The sequence below is a fragment of the Loxodonta africana genome, chromosome 2 (genome assembly GCF_030014295.1).
Source record: "Loxodonta africana isolate mLoxAfr1 chromosome 2, mLoxAfr1.hap2, whole genome shotgun sequence".
NCBI lineage: Eukaryota > Metazoa > Chordata > Mammalia > Proboscidea > Elephantidae > Loxodonta > Loxodonta africana.
This window is the reverse complement of record NC_087343.1, coordinates 230,791,322-230,808,424: the sequence shown is the minus strand read 5'-3', so window position 1 is coordinate 230,808,424 and position 17,103 is coordinate 230,791,322. Positions and strand designations below refer to the sequence as shown.

At 41.4% G+C, this 17,103-nt stretch overlaps 1 pseudogene; it reads left to right on the top strand.

Moving 5' to 3' along the window:
• Positions 1 to 277: 277 nt before the first annotated feature.
• Positions 278 to 17,103, top strand: part of LOC100660051 (histone H4-like) — a 31,808-nt pseudogene continuing 14,982 nt past the window's right edge.

The following is a 17,103-nucleotide window of genomic DNA, read 5'->3' as shown; positions in this document are numbered from 1 at the left end:
AGAGACAGACTATGATGCTTCATAACCAAAGAATCTGTGAAGAAGAGAAGGGAAATTACAACAGCAGGGAGATGAGGCAGCAGGATCAATGGACATAGGACGTGATAACAGGTAATGAGGAAATCAGGAAGCTGAGAGACAAGGGCATTGAACGGTTCATCCACCTGGATAACGAGGTTGTCAAAAATACTGCGAGGTGTCAGAGTAGAAAGACTAGGAGATGGGCTAATTCTTCAGTGAGGGAAGGAAGGTACCAGAAAGTGAGTTTATGGTCATAATGAAGGTGGAAAGTGAGTGAGCCGGATCCACAAACACAGAGACTCAGTGCACAAGAGGTTGGGGTAAGGAAAACGTGAAGAAATGGTTCCGGAAGTAGCAGGAGGAACGGAGGGCTGAGGGGAAACAAACAAATAGCCCTTGCTGGAAAGCAAAGGAGAGCAGGGTTTCACCTCAGAGAGGCGATAAAGAGATATTTTGAAAGAGAGCTAGGGTTTGATAGCAGTAGAGGAGTAAGGGTTGATCATATCAAGCCATTGGAAATGAGAGTTCGGAAATAATGAATGACTGGGGACATCTCATTGGTAACTAAGGCAAACAGCAATATGAGGTATGTAGGACTTTAGAACTGGGAATATCTCCTAGTTTATAATCAATTGGCTCTTCTACTGTTGCCCTAAAGATTTTGGTTGTCGAAGAGGTGGCTTTCAGAGTAGCTGGGTGCTCAGGCCAAACACCTGATCTCATTTAAGGATCCCAAGTGTAGAGAGACTTTTATCCCCAAAGCCACTGTCGGTTTCATGCAGGGGCACAAGGCTCTGAGGAGAGGTGTGGGGGAGAGCAGGCAAGAGGGTATGGACCTGCATGGGCCACAGATCAGAGAACTCCACTGTGATGGCAGGATAGGCCAGTGAGGAGGCAGGGCAACAGGGAGGGATTGGGAAGGGTAAAAGTATTTCTTATAAATGTTGACTGTTTTGGAGCATGTTTCTCTCAGCATCTGCTGCTGTGACAAACCATCTCAGAGTTTTCCAGATATGGCTGGTCCCACAGCCGTGAAATAGCATGCTTGGTCTCCATTTTCTCTCTCTCTGTGTATCTCTGTTTCTGTCTTTCTCTCTTTCTGTGTCTGCCTATTTCTCTGTCTCCTCTCTATTTCTATCTCTGCACCTGTCTGTCTCTTCTCTGTTTATGTCTCTCTATCTCTGTCTCTGTATCACCCTATGTCTCTGTCTCTGTTGCTCTCTGTCACTCTCACACACACTTACAAAAACACACATGCACACAGCATAACACTAGGTCAAGCCTGTGAAATAAAATATTGGGAGATGAGCCAGACCATGAAATGCACTTGGTGACCTGCTGAGTTTCCTGTTAAAATGCCCGCAGTTCCCAGTCTTGTGTTATCTTGCCCCGCTTTGGGATGGGCTGTTTGTATTGGCTCCTGGCACAGAAAACTGGGACAGCTAAGGAGTTCCCAGAGACAGCTGTGCCTCCATGTCCACCAGGAACGAAGGGGTAGAGAGATCTGAGAGAAAAACCCCAGGTTCCCAAAACTTGCAGGAATTTGGGGGGCCCTAAATCCAAAAGTCTGACCCTCTCTTCTCTCTACAGGAAGCCTGTCTCTCGATCCAGACACTGCTAATCCCAAACTTGAACTGTCTAAGGATCTGAAAAGTGTGAGCCGACTGCTTTTCACGCAGGACCTGCCTGACAACCCTGAGAGATTCAACAAGGACCCCTGCGTTTTGGGCCAGGAGCAATTCACCAGGGGGAAGCACTACTGGGAAGTCGAGGTGGGAAACAGGAAAGCCTGGAACCTGGGTGTTTGCCTTGAGAGTTTAAATCGGAAGGGAAGAATTCCCAAGTCACCAAAGCATGGCTTGTGGGCCGTGGAGTTTTACAAAGAGGAACTCTGGGCTCTCACCTTCCCAAGGATACACCTCCATCCTTCACAGCCTCTGCAACGGGTGGGCATTTTCCTGGACTATGAAGCCGGAAATATCTCCTTCTATAATGGGGCTGATGGATCCCATGTCTACACGTTCTCTGGAGTCTCTTTCTCGGGCCCCCTGAGGCCTTTCTTTTGCCTGTGGCTATATGACCGTAGCCCCCTGACCATCTGCTCAGGGTCCAGAGAGACAGGGGAGGTTTCTGGCCCTCTGCAGGTCTCTGAACTCCACCAGGAGGCCTCTGTGACTCCTGTCATTGAGAGAGCAGCATCATTCTCAAGGGACAGGGATCCTCCTTGAACAAGGCCCATGTTCTTCTCACCCCAATCCAGCCCAATTCTCTGGAAGAAGCACCCCTCTCTTAAATCCCAACTGGATGATGTATTAGTTTGACTTTGGGCAAGCTAACAATGCTGTCTTGTCTTCATTTTTCTCCTCTGTAAAATGATGACAGAAGTAAGCACACCATTGGGTAATTGTGTAACATGAACTTGAGAACACAGGTAAAGTATTCAGTGCAGCGCCAGACATGCAGTAGGAGCTCAATACATGCTAGCCTTTCTCCCCACGACCACCTTATCTGACTTATCTTGGCTTCCTCTCTTCCACCCTCACTAGGACAGGCTGGTGCCCGGCCATGTTAAGGTCAAGTCAAAGACCCCAAGACTCATACGATTGCCTTTGGGTCAGTTGGGGTCCAATCGGGACAGAAAACACGCTAGTATTTTCATAGAAAGAATATACTAGAAATAATTGTTAACAAGGTAATGAAGGACTCAAGAGGCAAAAACAGAACACTAAGGTATCATGATGATAGTGACTACCAGAAGCAGTTTCTAACCCTATGTCTGGGGAACAAGGCAAAGGTTGAAATTCCTAAAACTGAAAAGCTCATAGGAGGGGCCAGAGAGTCAAGGAAGGGAGTTACTCAGCAGAGAGGCGCTGGTGGCTCTGAGGGACTCCACATGGCAGGTTCTCCAGGTGCTGGGAGAATAGCAAAATGGAATCAAGTGCTGTGAGAGACAGGGAAGAGACCAAGACTTTGTCCTCTGGCCTGCATGCTCCCTCTTTTGGCCCATTGCTAGATCTAATGGGGAGTGCCCAAAGAAGCAGTTGTGTGGTTTGTAAATCCTCAGGCCACACTATCAACTGAAGAAGAGAGGGTAGGGGGGTTAGTTTTCTGGGGCTGGCACATCAAATTACCACAAGTGAGGTGGCTTAAAACAATAGAAATTTATTGTCTCATAGTCTTGTGAGAGGCTTTAAATCCAAAAACAAGATGTCGGAAGTGTTGGTTCCTACTGGAGGCTCTAAGGGAGAATCTGTTCCATGCCTCTCTCTCAGCTTCTAGTAGCTCCAGACAACTTCAATCTCTGCCTTTGTCTTCCCATCACCTTCTTCTCTTCTCTCTGTGTCTTCTCCTCTTATGTTTCTTACGAAAACTCCTGTCATTTGATGTAGGGGCCCACACAGATGATCCAGAATGGTCTCATCTCGAGACGCTTGCCTTAGTAACATCTGCAAAGGCCGTTTTTCCAAGTAAGGCCACATTCACAGGTACCAGGGGCCAGGATTTGGACATATATTTTGGGGCACACATTTGAACCCAGTACAGCGAGTGTGGTGTTCAGAGACAATGGCTGAGTGACTGGCACGTCTTTCTACATAGTGGTGTCCTCTGCCTCCTCAGAGTATGAAGGACGTGCTTCCTCAAAGTGTGAAGAAAATACGAAACACGGACCATTTAGGGATCTGTTCATGTCTTGGGGAGACAAGCTCTTCATACAAATACAAGGTCATGCATTCTATTAAAAAGAGCCCTGGTGGTCCAACAGCTAAGTATTTGGCTGCTAACCGAAGGGTTAGTGGCTGGAACCCACATAGCAACCCCACAGAAGAAAGAGCTGGTGATCAGCTCCTGCAAAGATTACAGCCTAGAAAACCCTATGGAGCAGTTCTACTTTATCACAACGGATTGCTATGAGTCAAAATTGACTCAACGGCCCCTAACAACAACAACATTCTATAAAAGTGCTCTAGATGCTTAGTATTCCAGGAAGCGATAGTAAGGAGGATCTCTCCACTAGCTTAGTTGCTGGGGAATGTCGTGGAAAGGACATGGATCCTGAGTTGGGTTTTGACAGAGAGAAGAACCCTTGTCTTTGGTCATCTCCCTTTCCCACCTCCCTCATCAGCAATCCCAAAATGTCACTCTAAGCTCTTCAAATTACTTACTTCAACCTTACGGCGATTTTTTTTTTTAATTTTTCCTCTTTTTTGTCCAGTGAGGTAATATTTGTATATGATAAACTTCACCAATTTTAAGTGTACTGTTTGATAAATTTCTGTAATTATATACAGTCATGTAACCACACCAAGATCAAGTGATAGAACATTTAATCACTGGTAAGTCCCCTCAAACCTGTTCAGATTTGATGCTTTCTCCCTATCTCTGGTCCCAAGCAACCATTGATATGCCCTGTCTTTACAATTTTACCTATCCTAGAATTTCATATAGATGGAATTAAATAGTACATAGTTTTTCATGTTTTACTTCTTTCACTTAACACGGCATTTTTGAAATTCATGCATGTTGTTGCCTGTATTAATATTTTGTTCTATCTTATGTTTGAATAGTATGCCATATACAATTTGTTTTTTATCAAATGAACAGACATTTGAATTGCTTTCTGTTGTTACTATGAATAATGTTGCTCTGAGCACTCACATACATGTTTCTGTATGGACATACACATGCATTTCTTTTGAATAAACACCTAGGAATGCAAATGCAGGGTCATACGGTAAGTTTATGTTTAACTTTATAAGAAACTGACACAATTTTCCGGAGCGGCTATACCATTTCGCATTCCCAGCAGTAGCATCTGGAAGTTCCAGTTGCTGTATATCTTAGCCCCACACGTGGTCCTGTAATATTGTATTGGTATTTTCTTTTTCTTTTTAGCCATCATAGTGTATGTGTATTGTTACCTCATTTTGGCTTTAATTTGCATTCCACTAATAATAAGTGTCTTAGTCATCTAGTGCTGCTATAACAGGAATATCACAAGTAGATGGCTTCTAGTAGGCTAGAAGTCCAAATTCAGGGTGTTAGTTCCAGGGGAAGGCTTGCTTTCTCTGTGGGCTCTGGAGGAAGGTCCATGTCATCAATCTTCCCCTGGACTAGGAGCTTCTCTGTGCAGGAACCTCAGGTCCAAAGGACACATTCTGCTCCCAGTGCTGCTTTCTTGATAGCATGAGGTCCCCATGTCTCTGCTCACTTCTCTCTTTTATATCTCAAAAGACACTGGCTCAAGACACAATTCAATCTTCCGGATTGAGTCCTCCTCATTAACATAACTGCCGCTAATCCCACCTCCTCATCATCATAGAGATAGGATTTACAGTGCATAGGAAAATCACATGACAAAATGGTGGACAATCACAGAATACTGGGAATCATGGCCTAGCCAAATTGATACATATTTTGGGGGGACACAATTCAATCCATGACAACAAGTTACACTAAGAATTTTTTCATGTGCTTATTGGCCATTCATATCTCTTCTTTTGTGAACTGTCTCTTCCTGTCTTTTGCTATCTTCTTAATGGGGTTGTTTGTCTTCTTGTTGAATTATAAGAGTTCCTTATATACTGTGGATACAATCCATTTATTGAGTATACGTTTCTCAAAATTTTTCTACCAGTCTGTGGCTTGCTTTTTCATTTTCTTAATTTTATATTTATATATAGGGCAGAGTAGAACTGCCCCACAGAGTTTCCAACTTTACATTTGGAAGGGCAGAAGTCCATTTTTTTTTTTCATTTTTCTATAATGATCTCTTCTGTTGATGTCCCGTTAAAAAAAAGTCACCAAATCCAATGCCTCAAAGATTTTCTCCTGGAAGTTTAATAGCTTCAGGTGTTAAACGTAGGTCTATGATTCATTTTGAGTTTATTTTTGTATATAGTGCAATGTAAAAGTCGAAGTTCATTTTTTAATACAGATATACAGCCTTCTCTCACCATTTGTTGAGTAGACTATCTTTCCTCCAATCAGTTAGGTGCAGTTATGTTACTTACAAGAAAGACCAACTAAATTAGAACAGAAGAGACATATGCCAGTGGCCAGAATACTCATCTATTTTGTAATACGTTTATTGCCAGGCTTCTGGTTGTTTAAAACATTTTTTAAGTGAATGTAATACATTAGATTGGTGGTTTTAATAAAATGTTTAGAGTTGTCTAAGTTTACAACCAAAATGCAGATGTTCGTGAGTCCTCAACTATCATAGCAGTAGGTCAATAGAAAGTATCTAAAACACATCAGTAAAGAAGTAGTAATACAAACATTACGTTCACAAATGTAGATATAATCGGCTGAAGCACTAAAAACAGAAAGTCTTCCCCTTGGGAACAGTCGTTTCACTACAGCCCTTTTGGGTAATCTTGGATTTGTTAACCATATAAATTGTATTAATTTTTTAAAAAAACTTGTAATTTTAAAAATAAGTAAGTCAATAAATTTAAAAATGCATTCTTTGGTTTACTATTTTGACAGGTTCTTTTTTTTCAAGTTAATTCATTCACTTATTTGACAAATTCTTTTTATTATTTTTTCTGTACTTTAAATGAAGGTTTACAGAGCAAATTAGTTTCTCATTAAACAATTAATACACATATTGTTTTATGACATTGGTTGCCAACTCCACAACGTGTCAACATTCTCCTCTTCTCCACCTTGGGGTCCCCGTTACCAGCTCTCCTGCCTTCTCGTCCTGGCCGCTGGGCTGTGTGCCCATTTAGTCTCATTTTGGCTGAAGGGTGAACCTCAGGAGTGACCTCTGTACGGAGCTAAAAGGGTGCCTGGGCGCCATACTCTCGGGTTTCTCCAGACTCTGTCAGACCAGTGAGTCTGGTCCATTTTTGCGAGTTAGAATTGACAGATTCTTGTGTATGCGTAGCAATACTCTCATCACTATTTTCTTTTTTTGCTCAATGTTCAATGTATTAATAAAGTGAATTTATTCAACAATCATTATTTTAAAATACAAAACAGTAACTTCCCCTAAATATATAGACTATTGGCAGTTAGAAAATGAAAACTTTTCAAGTTTACAATCTATATTTCCCAAGCTTTAAACACTAGCTATAAACTTAATCAAAAATGTATAAAACCTAAAGTCATACATAATACACAATAATATCTAAAATTTTTCAAACTCTTAGCAAACCACCAAAAAATACACCAATAAGTAATACAGTGATTAAAAAACTGATCAGAGTTCTTACACAAATAGTAACGAAGTATTGATACCACGGGCTTAATTTTTTCCATTTTTTAAAATTGTTATTCTTATTTCTTCTCTTTCCTTATTCTATTTGATAATTCTTCCTGATTTGCCTTCCCCTTTTCCTTGATTTTTCTATATCCACGCTTTTTTGGAGTTTCAATGACCTTACTAAACCCAAATGGAACACTCAGGGCTGCACAGCCCACAACTACCCTGAGCTCTTTCCATATCACAGGACTCTTTAAGTCCATGTGTGTATGTGTGGGTGTGTTTCTCAGGACTCAGATCTCCTTTAAATTTCCCATGACTCGCTGTATCTCACTCTTTGTCCTATCATTTTGATATATCAGCCTGGTCTGTGGGCATTAATTGTGTTTGTTTTATTATATCAGAGGTTTCATGCCCCAGGTTTTAGAGGTTTTCATCTCCCAGGCTGTATCTGCATCATTAGCTTTCTCCTTTAGGACGTTTGCCTCCTTTGGGACACACTGTGGACCTTCGTTCTGCTGGGTCATTGTGTGAGACCACAGGATGAGCAGGCCTTCCTCTCTCAGCTCAGCTTTACTCTCTCCAGGACATCTTGGCCTCTTCACAGTTCTTCATTAGGAAGGGCAGCTCTCCTCACCTGGCTCCTCCAGGAGCCTCTTCTAAACAAACCAGCAAGTGCTGAGGAGGAAAATGGGGTGAGGCAAAGGGGCTCCTTGGCCCCCTAAGACATTTTCTTCTTAGGGGGCATTCAGGTTGGGGGATCTTAGAAAGTGGGAAAAGACGAATGAATGGAAGGAGCCTGAGACAAGGAGCTGCTAGCTTTGGGGACACACACACACACACACACACACACATTTTCCTGTTATCAGCTCTGCCATCTGTCACTGACAGGATGACTGCTTTGTGAGCAGGGGATGAGGCCACAGCACACAGCTCCTTGTGGGTGATGGAGGTGGAGTTTTGGCTGGACTATCCCTGGTGTTGTGGGTCACGACCCTGGTAGGTGGGCCCACAATGGAAGGATTCCCCAGGAACCAGGAATAACATCCCCAAGGAAAATGAAGCAAGGCCCAGAGCAGTCTTGAGAGCCGTGGCTGAGTACCAAGATGAGGTTGTTCTGTAAGAGTGCCTGGGCCACATGGGCTGGCAGGTGTGTGAGTGTGAGTGAGAGTGAGCATGCAATGAGTGTGTGTGTACATAACAGTGTCTGATGATGGTGCAAAAATGTGTGCATGTGTGTGCAAGAGCACGTGGTGTGTGTATGTGTGCATGTGTGTGTGCGAGTGACTTGTTTGTGTGTGAGTGAAAGTGACTGCGAGAGTGTGTGTGAGTGTCTGTCAGAGGGCGAATGGGTGTGTATGTACTTGTGTGTGGAAAGGAAGGGGGTGGGACTGTTCTATCCCAGATCCCGAGATGTCTGGCCACCTTCATCTCGTCCCCTCCAAGTAAACAGAGTACCTGAGAGTTCAGTCGCTGCTCCGTAGAGATCCCACCAAAAGAGGCTATCAAGACTCAAGGCACTCCTGGTTCATTCGTAGAAAGTATTTTAAATTACTGTGAAGGCTGAGCATTACATTATAAGGAACGTAGAAAATGTTAATCCACCAAAAGGAAATAGAAACCTTTTTCTTTTAAATAATTTTTACTGTGCTTTAAGTGAAAGTTTACAACTCAAGTCAGTCTCTCACACAAAAGCCCATATACACCTTGATACACACTCCCAATTACTCTCCCCTTAATGGGACAGCCCGCTCTCTCCCTCCACTCTCTCTTTTCCTGTCCTTTTTGCCAGCTTCTAACCCCCTCCACCCTCTCATTTCCCCTCCAGGCAGGAGATGCCAACATAGTCTCAAGTGTCCACCTGATCCAAGAAGCTCGCTTCTCACCAGCATCCCTCTCCAACCCATTGTCCAGTCCAATCCACGTCTGAAGAGTTGGCTTCAGGAATGGTTCCTGTCCTGGGCCAACAGAAGGTCTGGGGGCCATGACCACTGGGGTCCTTCCAGTCTCAGTCAGACCATTAAGTCTGGTCTTTTTATGAGAATTTGGGGTCTGCATCCCACTGCTCTCCTGCTTCCTCAGGCGTTCACTGTTGTGTTCCCTGTCAGGGCAGTCATCGATTGTAGCCAGGCACCATCTAGTTCTTCTGGTCTCAGGATGATGTAGTCGCTGGTTCATGTGGCCCTTTCCGCCTCTTGGGCTCGTACCCCAGACAACACTCTTCAAAGTGGGATGCAGAAGGTTTTCGTAATAGATTTTGTTATGCCAATTGGCTTAGATGGCCCCTGAAACCATGGTCCCCAGACCCCTGCCCCTGCTACGCTGGCGTTCGAAGCATTCAGCTTATTCAGGAAACTTCTTTGCTTTTGGTTTAGTCCAATTGTGCTGACCTCACCTGTATTGTGTGCTGTCTTTCCCTTCACCTAAAGTAGTTCTTATCTACTATCTAATTAGTGAGTACCCGTCTCCCACCCTCCCTCCCTCCCTCTCCCCTTTCGTAACCACAAAAGAATGTTTTCTTCTCAGTTTAAACTATTTTTCGAGTTCTTATAATAGTGGTCTTATACAATATTTGTCCTTTTGCAATTGACTAATTTCACTCAGCATAATGCCTTCCAGGTTCCTCCATGTTATGAAATGTTTCACAGATTCCTCACTGTTCTTTATCGATGCATGGTATTCCATTGTGTGAATATACCATAATTTATTTATCCATTCATCTGTTGATGGGCACCTTGGTTGCTTCCATCTTTTTGCTACTGTAAACAGTGCTGCAATAAACATGGGTGTGCATATATCTGTTCGTGTAAAGTGTAGAGGCTCTTATTTCTCTAGGATATATTCCAAGGAGTGGGAGTGCTGGATAGTATGGTAGTTCTAGTTCTAACTTTTTAAGGAAGCGCCAAATCAATTTCCAAATTGGTTGCACCATTTGACATTCCCACCAGCAGTGTAGAAGTGTTCCAATCTCTACACAGCCTCTCCAACATTTATTCTTTTCTGTTTTTTTGGATTAATGCCAGCCTTGTTGGAGTGAGATGAAATCTCATTGTAGTTTTCATCTGCATTTCCTAATGGCTAATGATCGTGAACATTTCCTCATATATCTGTTAGCTACATGAATGTCTTTTTTAGTGAAGTGTCTATTCACATCTTTTGTCCATTTTTTAATTGGGTTATTTGTCTTTTTGCACTATCATCTAGATTTTAGAGATCAGGCGCTGATCAGAAATGTCATAGCTAAAAACTTTTTCCCAGTCTGTAGATAGTCTTTTTACTCTTTTGGTGAAGTCTTTGGATGAGCATAAGTGTTTGATTTTTAGGAGCTCCCAGTTATCTAGTTTTTCTTCTACGTTCTTTATAATGTTTTCTTTACTGTTTATGCCATGTATTAGGGCTCCTAATGTTGTCCGTATTTTTTCTTCCATAATCTTTATCATTTTAGATTTTATATTTAGGTCTTTGATCCATTTTGAATTAGTTTTTGTGCATGGAGTGAGGTAAGGGTCTTGTTTCATTTTTTTGCAGATGGATATCCAGTTATGCCAGCACCATTTGTTAAAAAGACTGTCTTTTCCCCCATTTAACTCTTTTGGGGCCTTTGTCAAATATCAGCTGCTCATATGTGGATGGATTTATGTCTGGATTCTCAATTCTGTTCCATTGGTCCATGTACCTGTTGTTGTACCAGTACCAGGCTGTTTTGACTACTGTGGCAGTATAACAGGTTCTAAAATCAGGTAAAGTAAGGCCTCCCACTTTGTTCTTCTTTTTCAGTAATGCCTTATTTTTATCCAGGGCCTCTGTCTCTTCCATATGAAATTGGTGATTTGTTTCTCCATCTCATTAAAGAACGTCCTGGGGATTTGGATTGGAATTGCATTAAATGCATAGATCACTTTTGGTAGAATAGACAATTTATAATGTTCAGTCTTCCTATCCATGAGCAAGGTCTGTTCTTCCACTTATGTAAGTCTCTTTTGGTTTTTGAAGAAGTGTACTGTAGTTTTCTCTGTATAAGTCTTTTACATCTCTGGTAAGATTTATTTCTAAGTATTTTATCTTCTTGGGAGCTACTGTAAATGGCATTGATTAGGTGATTTCCTCTTCGATGTTCTTTTTGTTGGTGGAGAGGAATCCAACTGATTTTTGTATGTTTATCTCATATCCCGATACTCTGCTGAACTCTTCTATTAGATTCAGCAGATTTCTGGAGGATTCCTTAGGGTTTTCTGTGTATAAGATCATGTCATCTGCAAATAGAGATACTTTTACTTCTTCCTTGCCAATCTGGATGCCCTTTATTTCTTTATCTAGCCTAATTGCTCTGGCTAGGACTTCCAGCACAATGTTGAATAAGAGTGGTGATAAAGGGCATCCTTGTCTGGTTCCCGATCTCAATGGAAATGTTTTCAGGCTCTCTCCATTTAGGGTGATGTTGGCTGTTGGCTTTGTATAAATGCCCTTTATTACTTTGAGGATTTTCCCTCTACTCCTATTTTGCTGAGAGTTTTTATCATGAATGAGTGTTGAACTTTGTGAAATGCCTTTTCTACATCAATTGATAAAATCATGTGATTCTTGTCTTTTTTATTTATTTGGTGGATTACATTAATTGTTTTTCTAATGTTGAACCATCCCTGCTTACCTGGTATGAATCCCACGTGGTCATGGTGAATTATTTTTTTGATATGTTGTTGAATTCTATTGGCTAGAATTTTGTTGAGGATTTTTGCATCTACATTCATGAGGGATATAGGTCTATAATTTTCTTTTCTTGTGGTATCTTTACCTGGTTTTGGTATCAGGGATATGGTGGCTTCATAGAATGAGTTTGGTAGTATTCCGTCCTTTTCTATGCTCTGAAATACCTTTAGTAGTAGTGGTGTTAACTCTTCTCTGAAAGTTTGGTAGAACTCTGCAGTGAAGCCGCCCAGACCAGGCCTTTTTTTTGTTGGAAGTTTTTTGATTACCTTTTCAATCTCTTCTTTTGTTGTGGGTCTGTTTAGTTGTTCTACCTCTGTTTGTGTTAGTTTAGGTAGGTAGTGTGTTTCTAGGAATTCATCCATTTCTTCCAGGCTTTCAAATTTGTTTGAGTATGGTTTTTCATTGTAATCTGATATGATTCTTTTAATTTCAGTTGAGTCTGTTGTAATACCGCCCATCTCATTTCTTATTCGGGTTATTTGCTTCCTCTCCTGTTTTTCTTTTGTCAAGTTGGCCAATGGTTTATCAATTTTGTTGCATTTTTCAAAAAATCATCTTTTGGTCTTGTTAATTCTTTCAATTGTTTTTCTGTTTTCTATTTCATTTAGTTCAGCTCTAATTTTTATTATTTGTTTTCTTCTGGTGCCTCTGGGTTTCTTTTGTTGCTCTCTTTCTATTTGTTCAAGTTGTAGGGATAGTTTTTTTATTTTGGCCCTTTCTTCTTTTTGGATGTGTGCATTTATTGATAAAAATTGGCCTCTGAGCACCGCTTTTGCTGTGTCCCAAAGGTCTGATAGGAAGTCTTTCCATTCTCATTGGATTCTATGAATTTCTTTATTCCATCCTTAATGTCTTCTGTAATCCAGTCTTTTTTGAGCAGGGTATTGTTCAGTTTCCAAGTGTTTGATTTCTTTTCTCTGCTTTTCCTGTTATTGATTTCCACTTTTATGGCCTTATGGTCAGAGAAGATGCTTTGTACTATTTCAGCGTTTTGGATTCTCCTGAGGTTTGCTTTATGACCTAATATGTGGTCTACTCTAGAGAATGTTCCAGGTGCACTAGAAAAGAAAGTGTAGTTGGTTGCTTTTGGGTGGAGTGTTCTGTATATGTCTATAAGGTCAAGTTGGTTGATTATGGCATTTAGATCTTCCGTGTCTTTATTGAGCTTCTTTCTGGATGTCCTGTCCTTCACCGAAAGTGGTGTGTTGAAGTCTACTATTATTGTGGTGCTGTCTATCTCACTTTTCAATGCTGATAAAGTTTCTTTTATGTATCTTGCAGCCCTGTCGTTGGGTGCATAAATATTTAATATGGTTATATTTTCTTTGTGTATTGTCCCTTTAATCATTATATAGTGTACTTCCTTATCCTTTCTGATGGATTTAACTTTAAAGTCTATTTTGTCAGAAATCAGTATTGCCAATCCTGCTCTTCTTTGGTTGTTGTTTGCTTGATATATTTTTTTCCATCCTTTGAGTTTTAGTTTCTGTCTCTAAGTCTAACGTGTGTCTCTTGTAGGCAGCATATAGACGGATCTTGTCGTTTAATCCATTCTGTCATTCTCTGTCTCTTTATTGGTGCATTTAGTCCATTTACATTCAGGGTAATTATGGATAGGTATGAATTCAGTGCTATCATTTTGATGTCTTTTTTTGTGTGTTGACAGCTTCTTTTTCCTGCTTGATTTTATGTGCTGAGTAGGTTTTCTTTGTATATTGTCCTTTTCTCATATTTGTTGTTGTTGATTTTGTTTCTGCTGAGTCTTTATTTTTCCCTTGTATTTCATTTTGATGAGTAGGATAGTTTGTCTCCTTTGCGGTTACCTTAGTATTTACCCCTATTTTTCTAAATTTATAACTAACTGTTATTTCTTTGTATCGCCATATCTTCCTCTCCATATGGAAGGTGTATGATTACATTTCTTAGTCCCTCTTTATTATTTTAATGTTTTCTTCTTTTATATAATGACATCGCTGTTACCCTGTGTTGGGCTTTTTTTTTTTTTTTTAATCTTGCTTTGTTCTTTTTTTTTTTTTTTTTTTTTGGATTTCCCTGTCTGGGTTGACTTCTGGTTGCTCTGCCCAGTGTTCTAGTCTTGGGTCGATACCTGACATTATTGATTTTCCAACCAAAGAACTCCCTTTAGTATTTCCTGTAGTTTTGGTTTGGTGTTTATGAATTCCCTCAACTTGTATTATCTGCAAATGTCTTAATTTCACCTTCATATTTAAGAGACAGTTTTGATGGATATATGATTCTTGGCAGTTCTTTTCCTTCAATTTTTCAAATATGTCATCCCATTGCTTTCTTGCCTGCATGGTTTCTGCTGAGTAGTCCAAGCTTATTCTTATTGGCTCTCCCTTGTAGGTGACTTTTCTTTTATCCCTCACTGCTCTTGTAATTGTCTCTTTATCTTTGGTTTTGGCAAGCTTGATTATAATATGTCTTGGAGGCTTTCTTTTAAGACCTACCTTATGTGGAGTTCGATGAGCTTCTTGGATAGATATCTTCTCATCTTTCATAATATCAGGGAAGTTTTCTGCTAACAAATCTTCAACAATTTTCTCTGTATTTTCTGTTATCCCTCCCTATTCTGGTACTCCAATCACTCATAGGTTATTTCTCTTCATAAAGTCCCACATGATTCTTAAGGTTTCTTCATTTTTTTTTAATTCTTTTTTCTGATTTTCCCTCAAATATATTAGTGCCAAGTGATGTATCTTTGAGTTCAGAAATTCTAGCTTCTACTTGCTCGATTCTGCTTCTCTGGCTTTCTATGATCTAATTCTGTAATTTTATTGTTAATCTTCTGAATTTCTGATTGCTGTCTGTCTATGGATTTTTCCAGCTTATTAAACTTTTCATTACGTTCCTGAATAATCTTTCTGATTTCTTCAGTTGCTTTATCTGTGTGTTCCTTGGCTTGTTCTGCGTATTGCCTCATTTCCTTCCTGATGTATTGAAGAGTTCTGTATATTAAACTTTTGTATCCTGCATCTGGTAATTCCAGGAATGCACTTTCATCTAAAAGATCCCTGGATTCTTTGTTTTGAGAGCCTGTTGAGGTGATCATGGCCTGTTTCTTTATGTGACTTGATGTTGACTGTTGTCTCCGAGCCAGCTATAAGTTATTGTATTAGTTTATGCTTGCTTACTGTGTCATAGCTGCTTGCTTTGTTTTGTTTTGATATATCCCTATGGGTTGCTTGAGTGAGCTAGCTTGATTATTTTCACCTTTGGGGCTCTGATGTCCTGTTCCCAGCTGGCTAGAGCTGTTATCAGGTATATCAGTCTAGGAGTCCATTCAGTTTTCTTGTATGAATTCAGCCGAGGTTTCCAGGTAGCTGATATCAAGTGTGTGGTACAGGCTCTGTCCTACAGTCTCAGAGGAGCAGGGGTGATTGGCCTATATACCCGTATCTGATTGCAGCAGGAGGTCATGCTCTGAACAAGGCAGGGGGCTGAGAACCGACCCCCAAGTGTCTCTGAGGAAAAAGCATCTCTGTTCCCTAGAGCGTGCTGGTGGGTGGGCTCTGCAGAGGGACCATGGGCACCCAAAGTTTTTGTTGTAAGGACTGGGAGGTACCAGTTATCCCTGGGCCCCTGTCGTGGGTGGCTGGGCGACCCAAGTGGAGCCACTAGTCCTTAGGTCCCTGTTGTTGGTAGGTGAGGATCTTGTTTAATAGGCAAAGCAATGTCAAACGTCAAACACCCACCTCTCCACTGCACTGCTGAAATAGTTGCAGTTTGCCAACAAGGGCCTATTCTCCCGAAATAGGCCCACACAGGTCCATGCAGAAGGGATAGGTGCTCAAGGTCCACGGACAGTTTATGCCTGGATAGAAGCCGCTTCTGTCCTGAGCTCCCCCAGTTAATGGAGCTAGCAAATTATCTTTTCCCCTCAGTTGCAAATTTCTTCCTTCCGCAAGGCCGGGAGAACTGCTCCAGGTACTCACCAGGGTCTATCTCAGGCCCAGGGACTCGGCCGCTGAAGCCGGCCTGGGGGTGGGGGGGGTGGGGGCGTGGTAAAATATTCGCAGGTACTTAGCTTTTGCGGAGAGCACCCTTCTCCTCAGGTTCCAGAGGTGTGAGTGGGCTGGGTGGCTGGCTGCTTCTCCCTGAGGAACTTAAGGCCGAACCCTAGTGCCAGCCCGTCGCCGCCACTCCAGGAATGGTGCCTGAGGGCTCCCTGTGATTCAGGTCTGGCAACTCCTCTCCGCTTCTGTACAGTCTCTTCCTTCCCCTGCCCCTCAGTTCCTTGTCTAAGCTTGCCTTTGATGCTCAGGGCTCCCAGCTTGTCACAAATATACTCATTTCACTTGTTTTTTCAGGTCTTTGTTTTAAAGAGGGCTCCACGGAAGCGTCTGTCTTTTCCGCCGTCTTGGCTCCTCCTCTAGAAACCATTTTTAATCACATCACAAAGACTAAGGAACAACCACTATTAACATTTCCAAGTATAATCCAGGCTTTTCAATAGATCTATAGATAATTTTTAAAGAAAAATGGGATTGCACTAAATGGTATTTATAATCTCCATGATTCTCTTAGTAACATGTTGCAAACTATACTTACGTTAGTAAATGCCACTCAGCATCTTTTTCATTGTGTAACCCATTAAATGAATTGCTGTGCTCTATTTTTAAAATGCCTCATTATTTGGGCTGTTTTGCTATTATTGCTGTTTTTGTTAGTTGCCGTCGAGTCAGTTATGACTCATAGAGACCCCATGTGTGCAGAGTAGAACTGTTCCATAGGGTTTTCAAAGCTATGATATTTCAGAAGCAGATCACCACGTCTGTCTTCAGAGGCACCTCCAGGTGGGTTTCAACCACCAACCTTTTGATGAATAGTCAAGCACTTAGCCATTTATGCCATATAAACTCGACGGCAGTGGGATAACAAACAAGCAAGTAACCAAATTTTTACACAGCCACAAAATGCTTTCCTTGGTATAAATTCTGTGATATAGATTTTCTGAGCAAACAATTTCATATTTTTAAATTTTGTGCATCCACTTCAGATTGCTTTCTAGGAAAACAATAGGGTGGCAGCCCCACAGTGCCCCTCACAACCTGCCTCTCCACACCACACCAATACAGGATACATGTGATTTGATCCTTGCCAATTTAACAGTTGAAAAAGTTGAGCATCCCAAGGATGTTTAA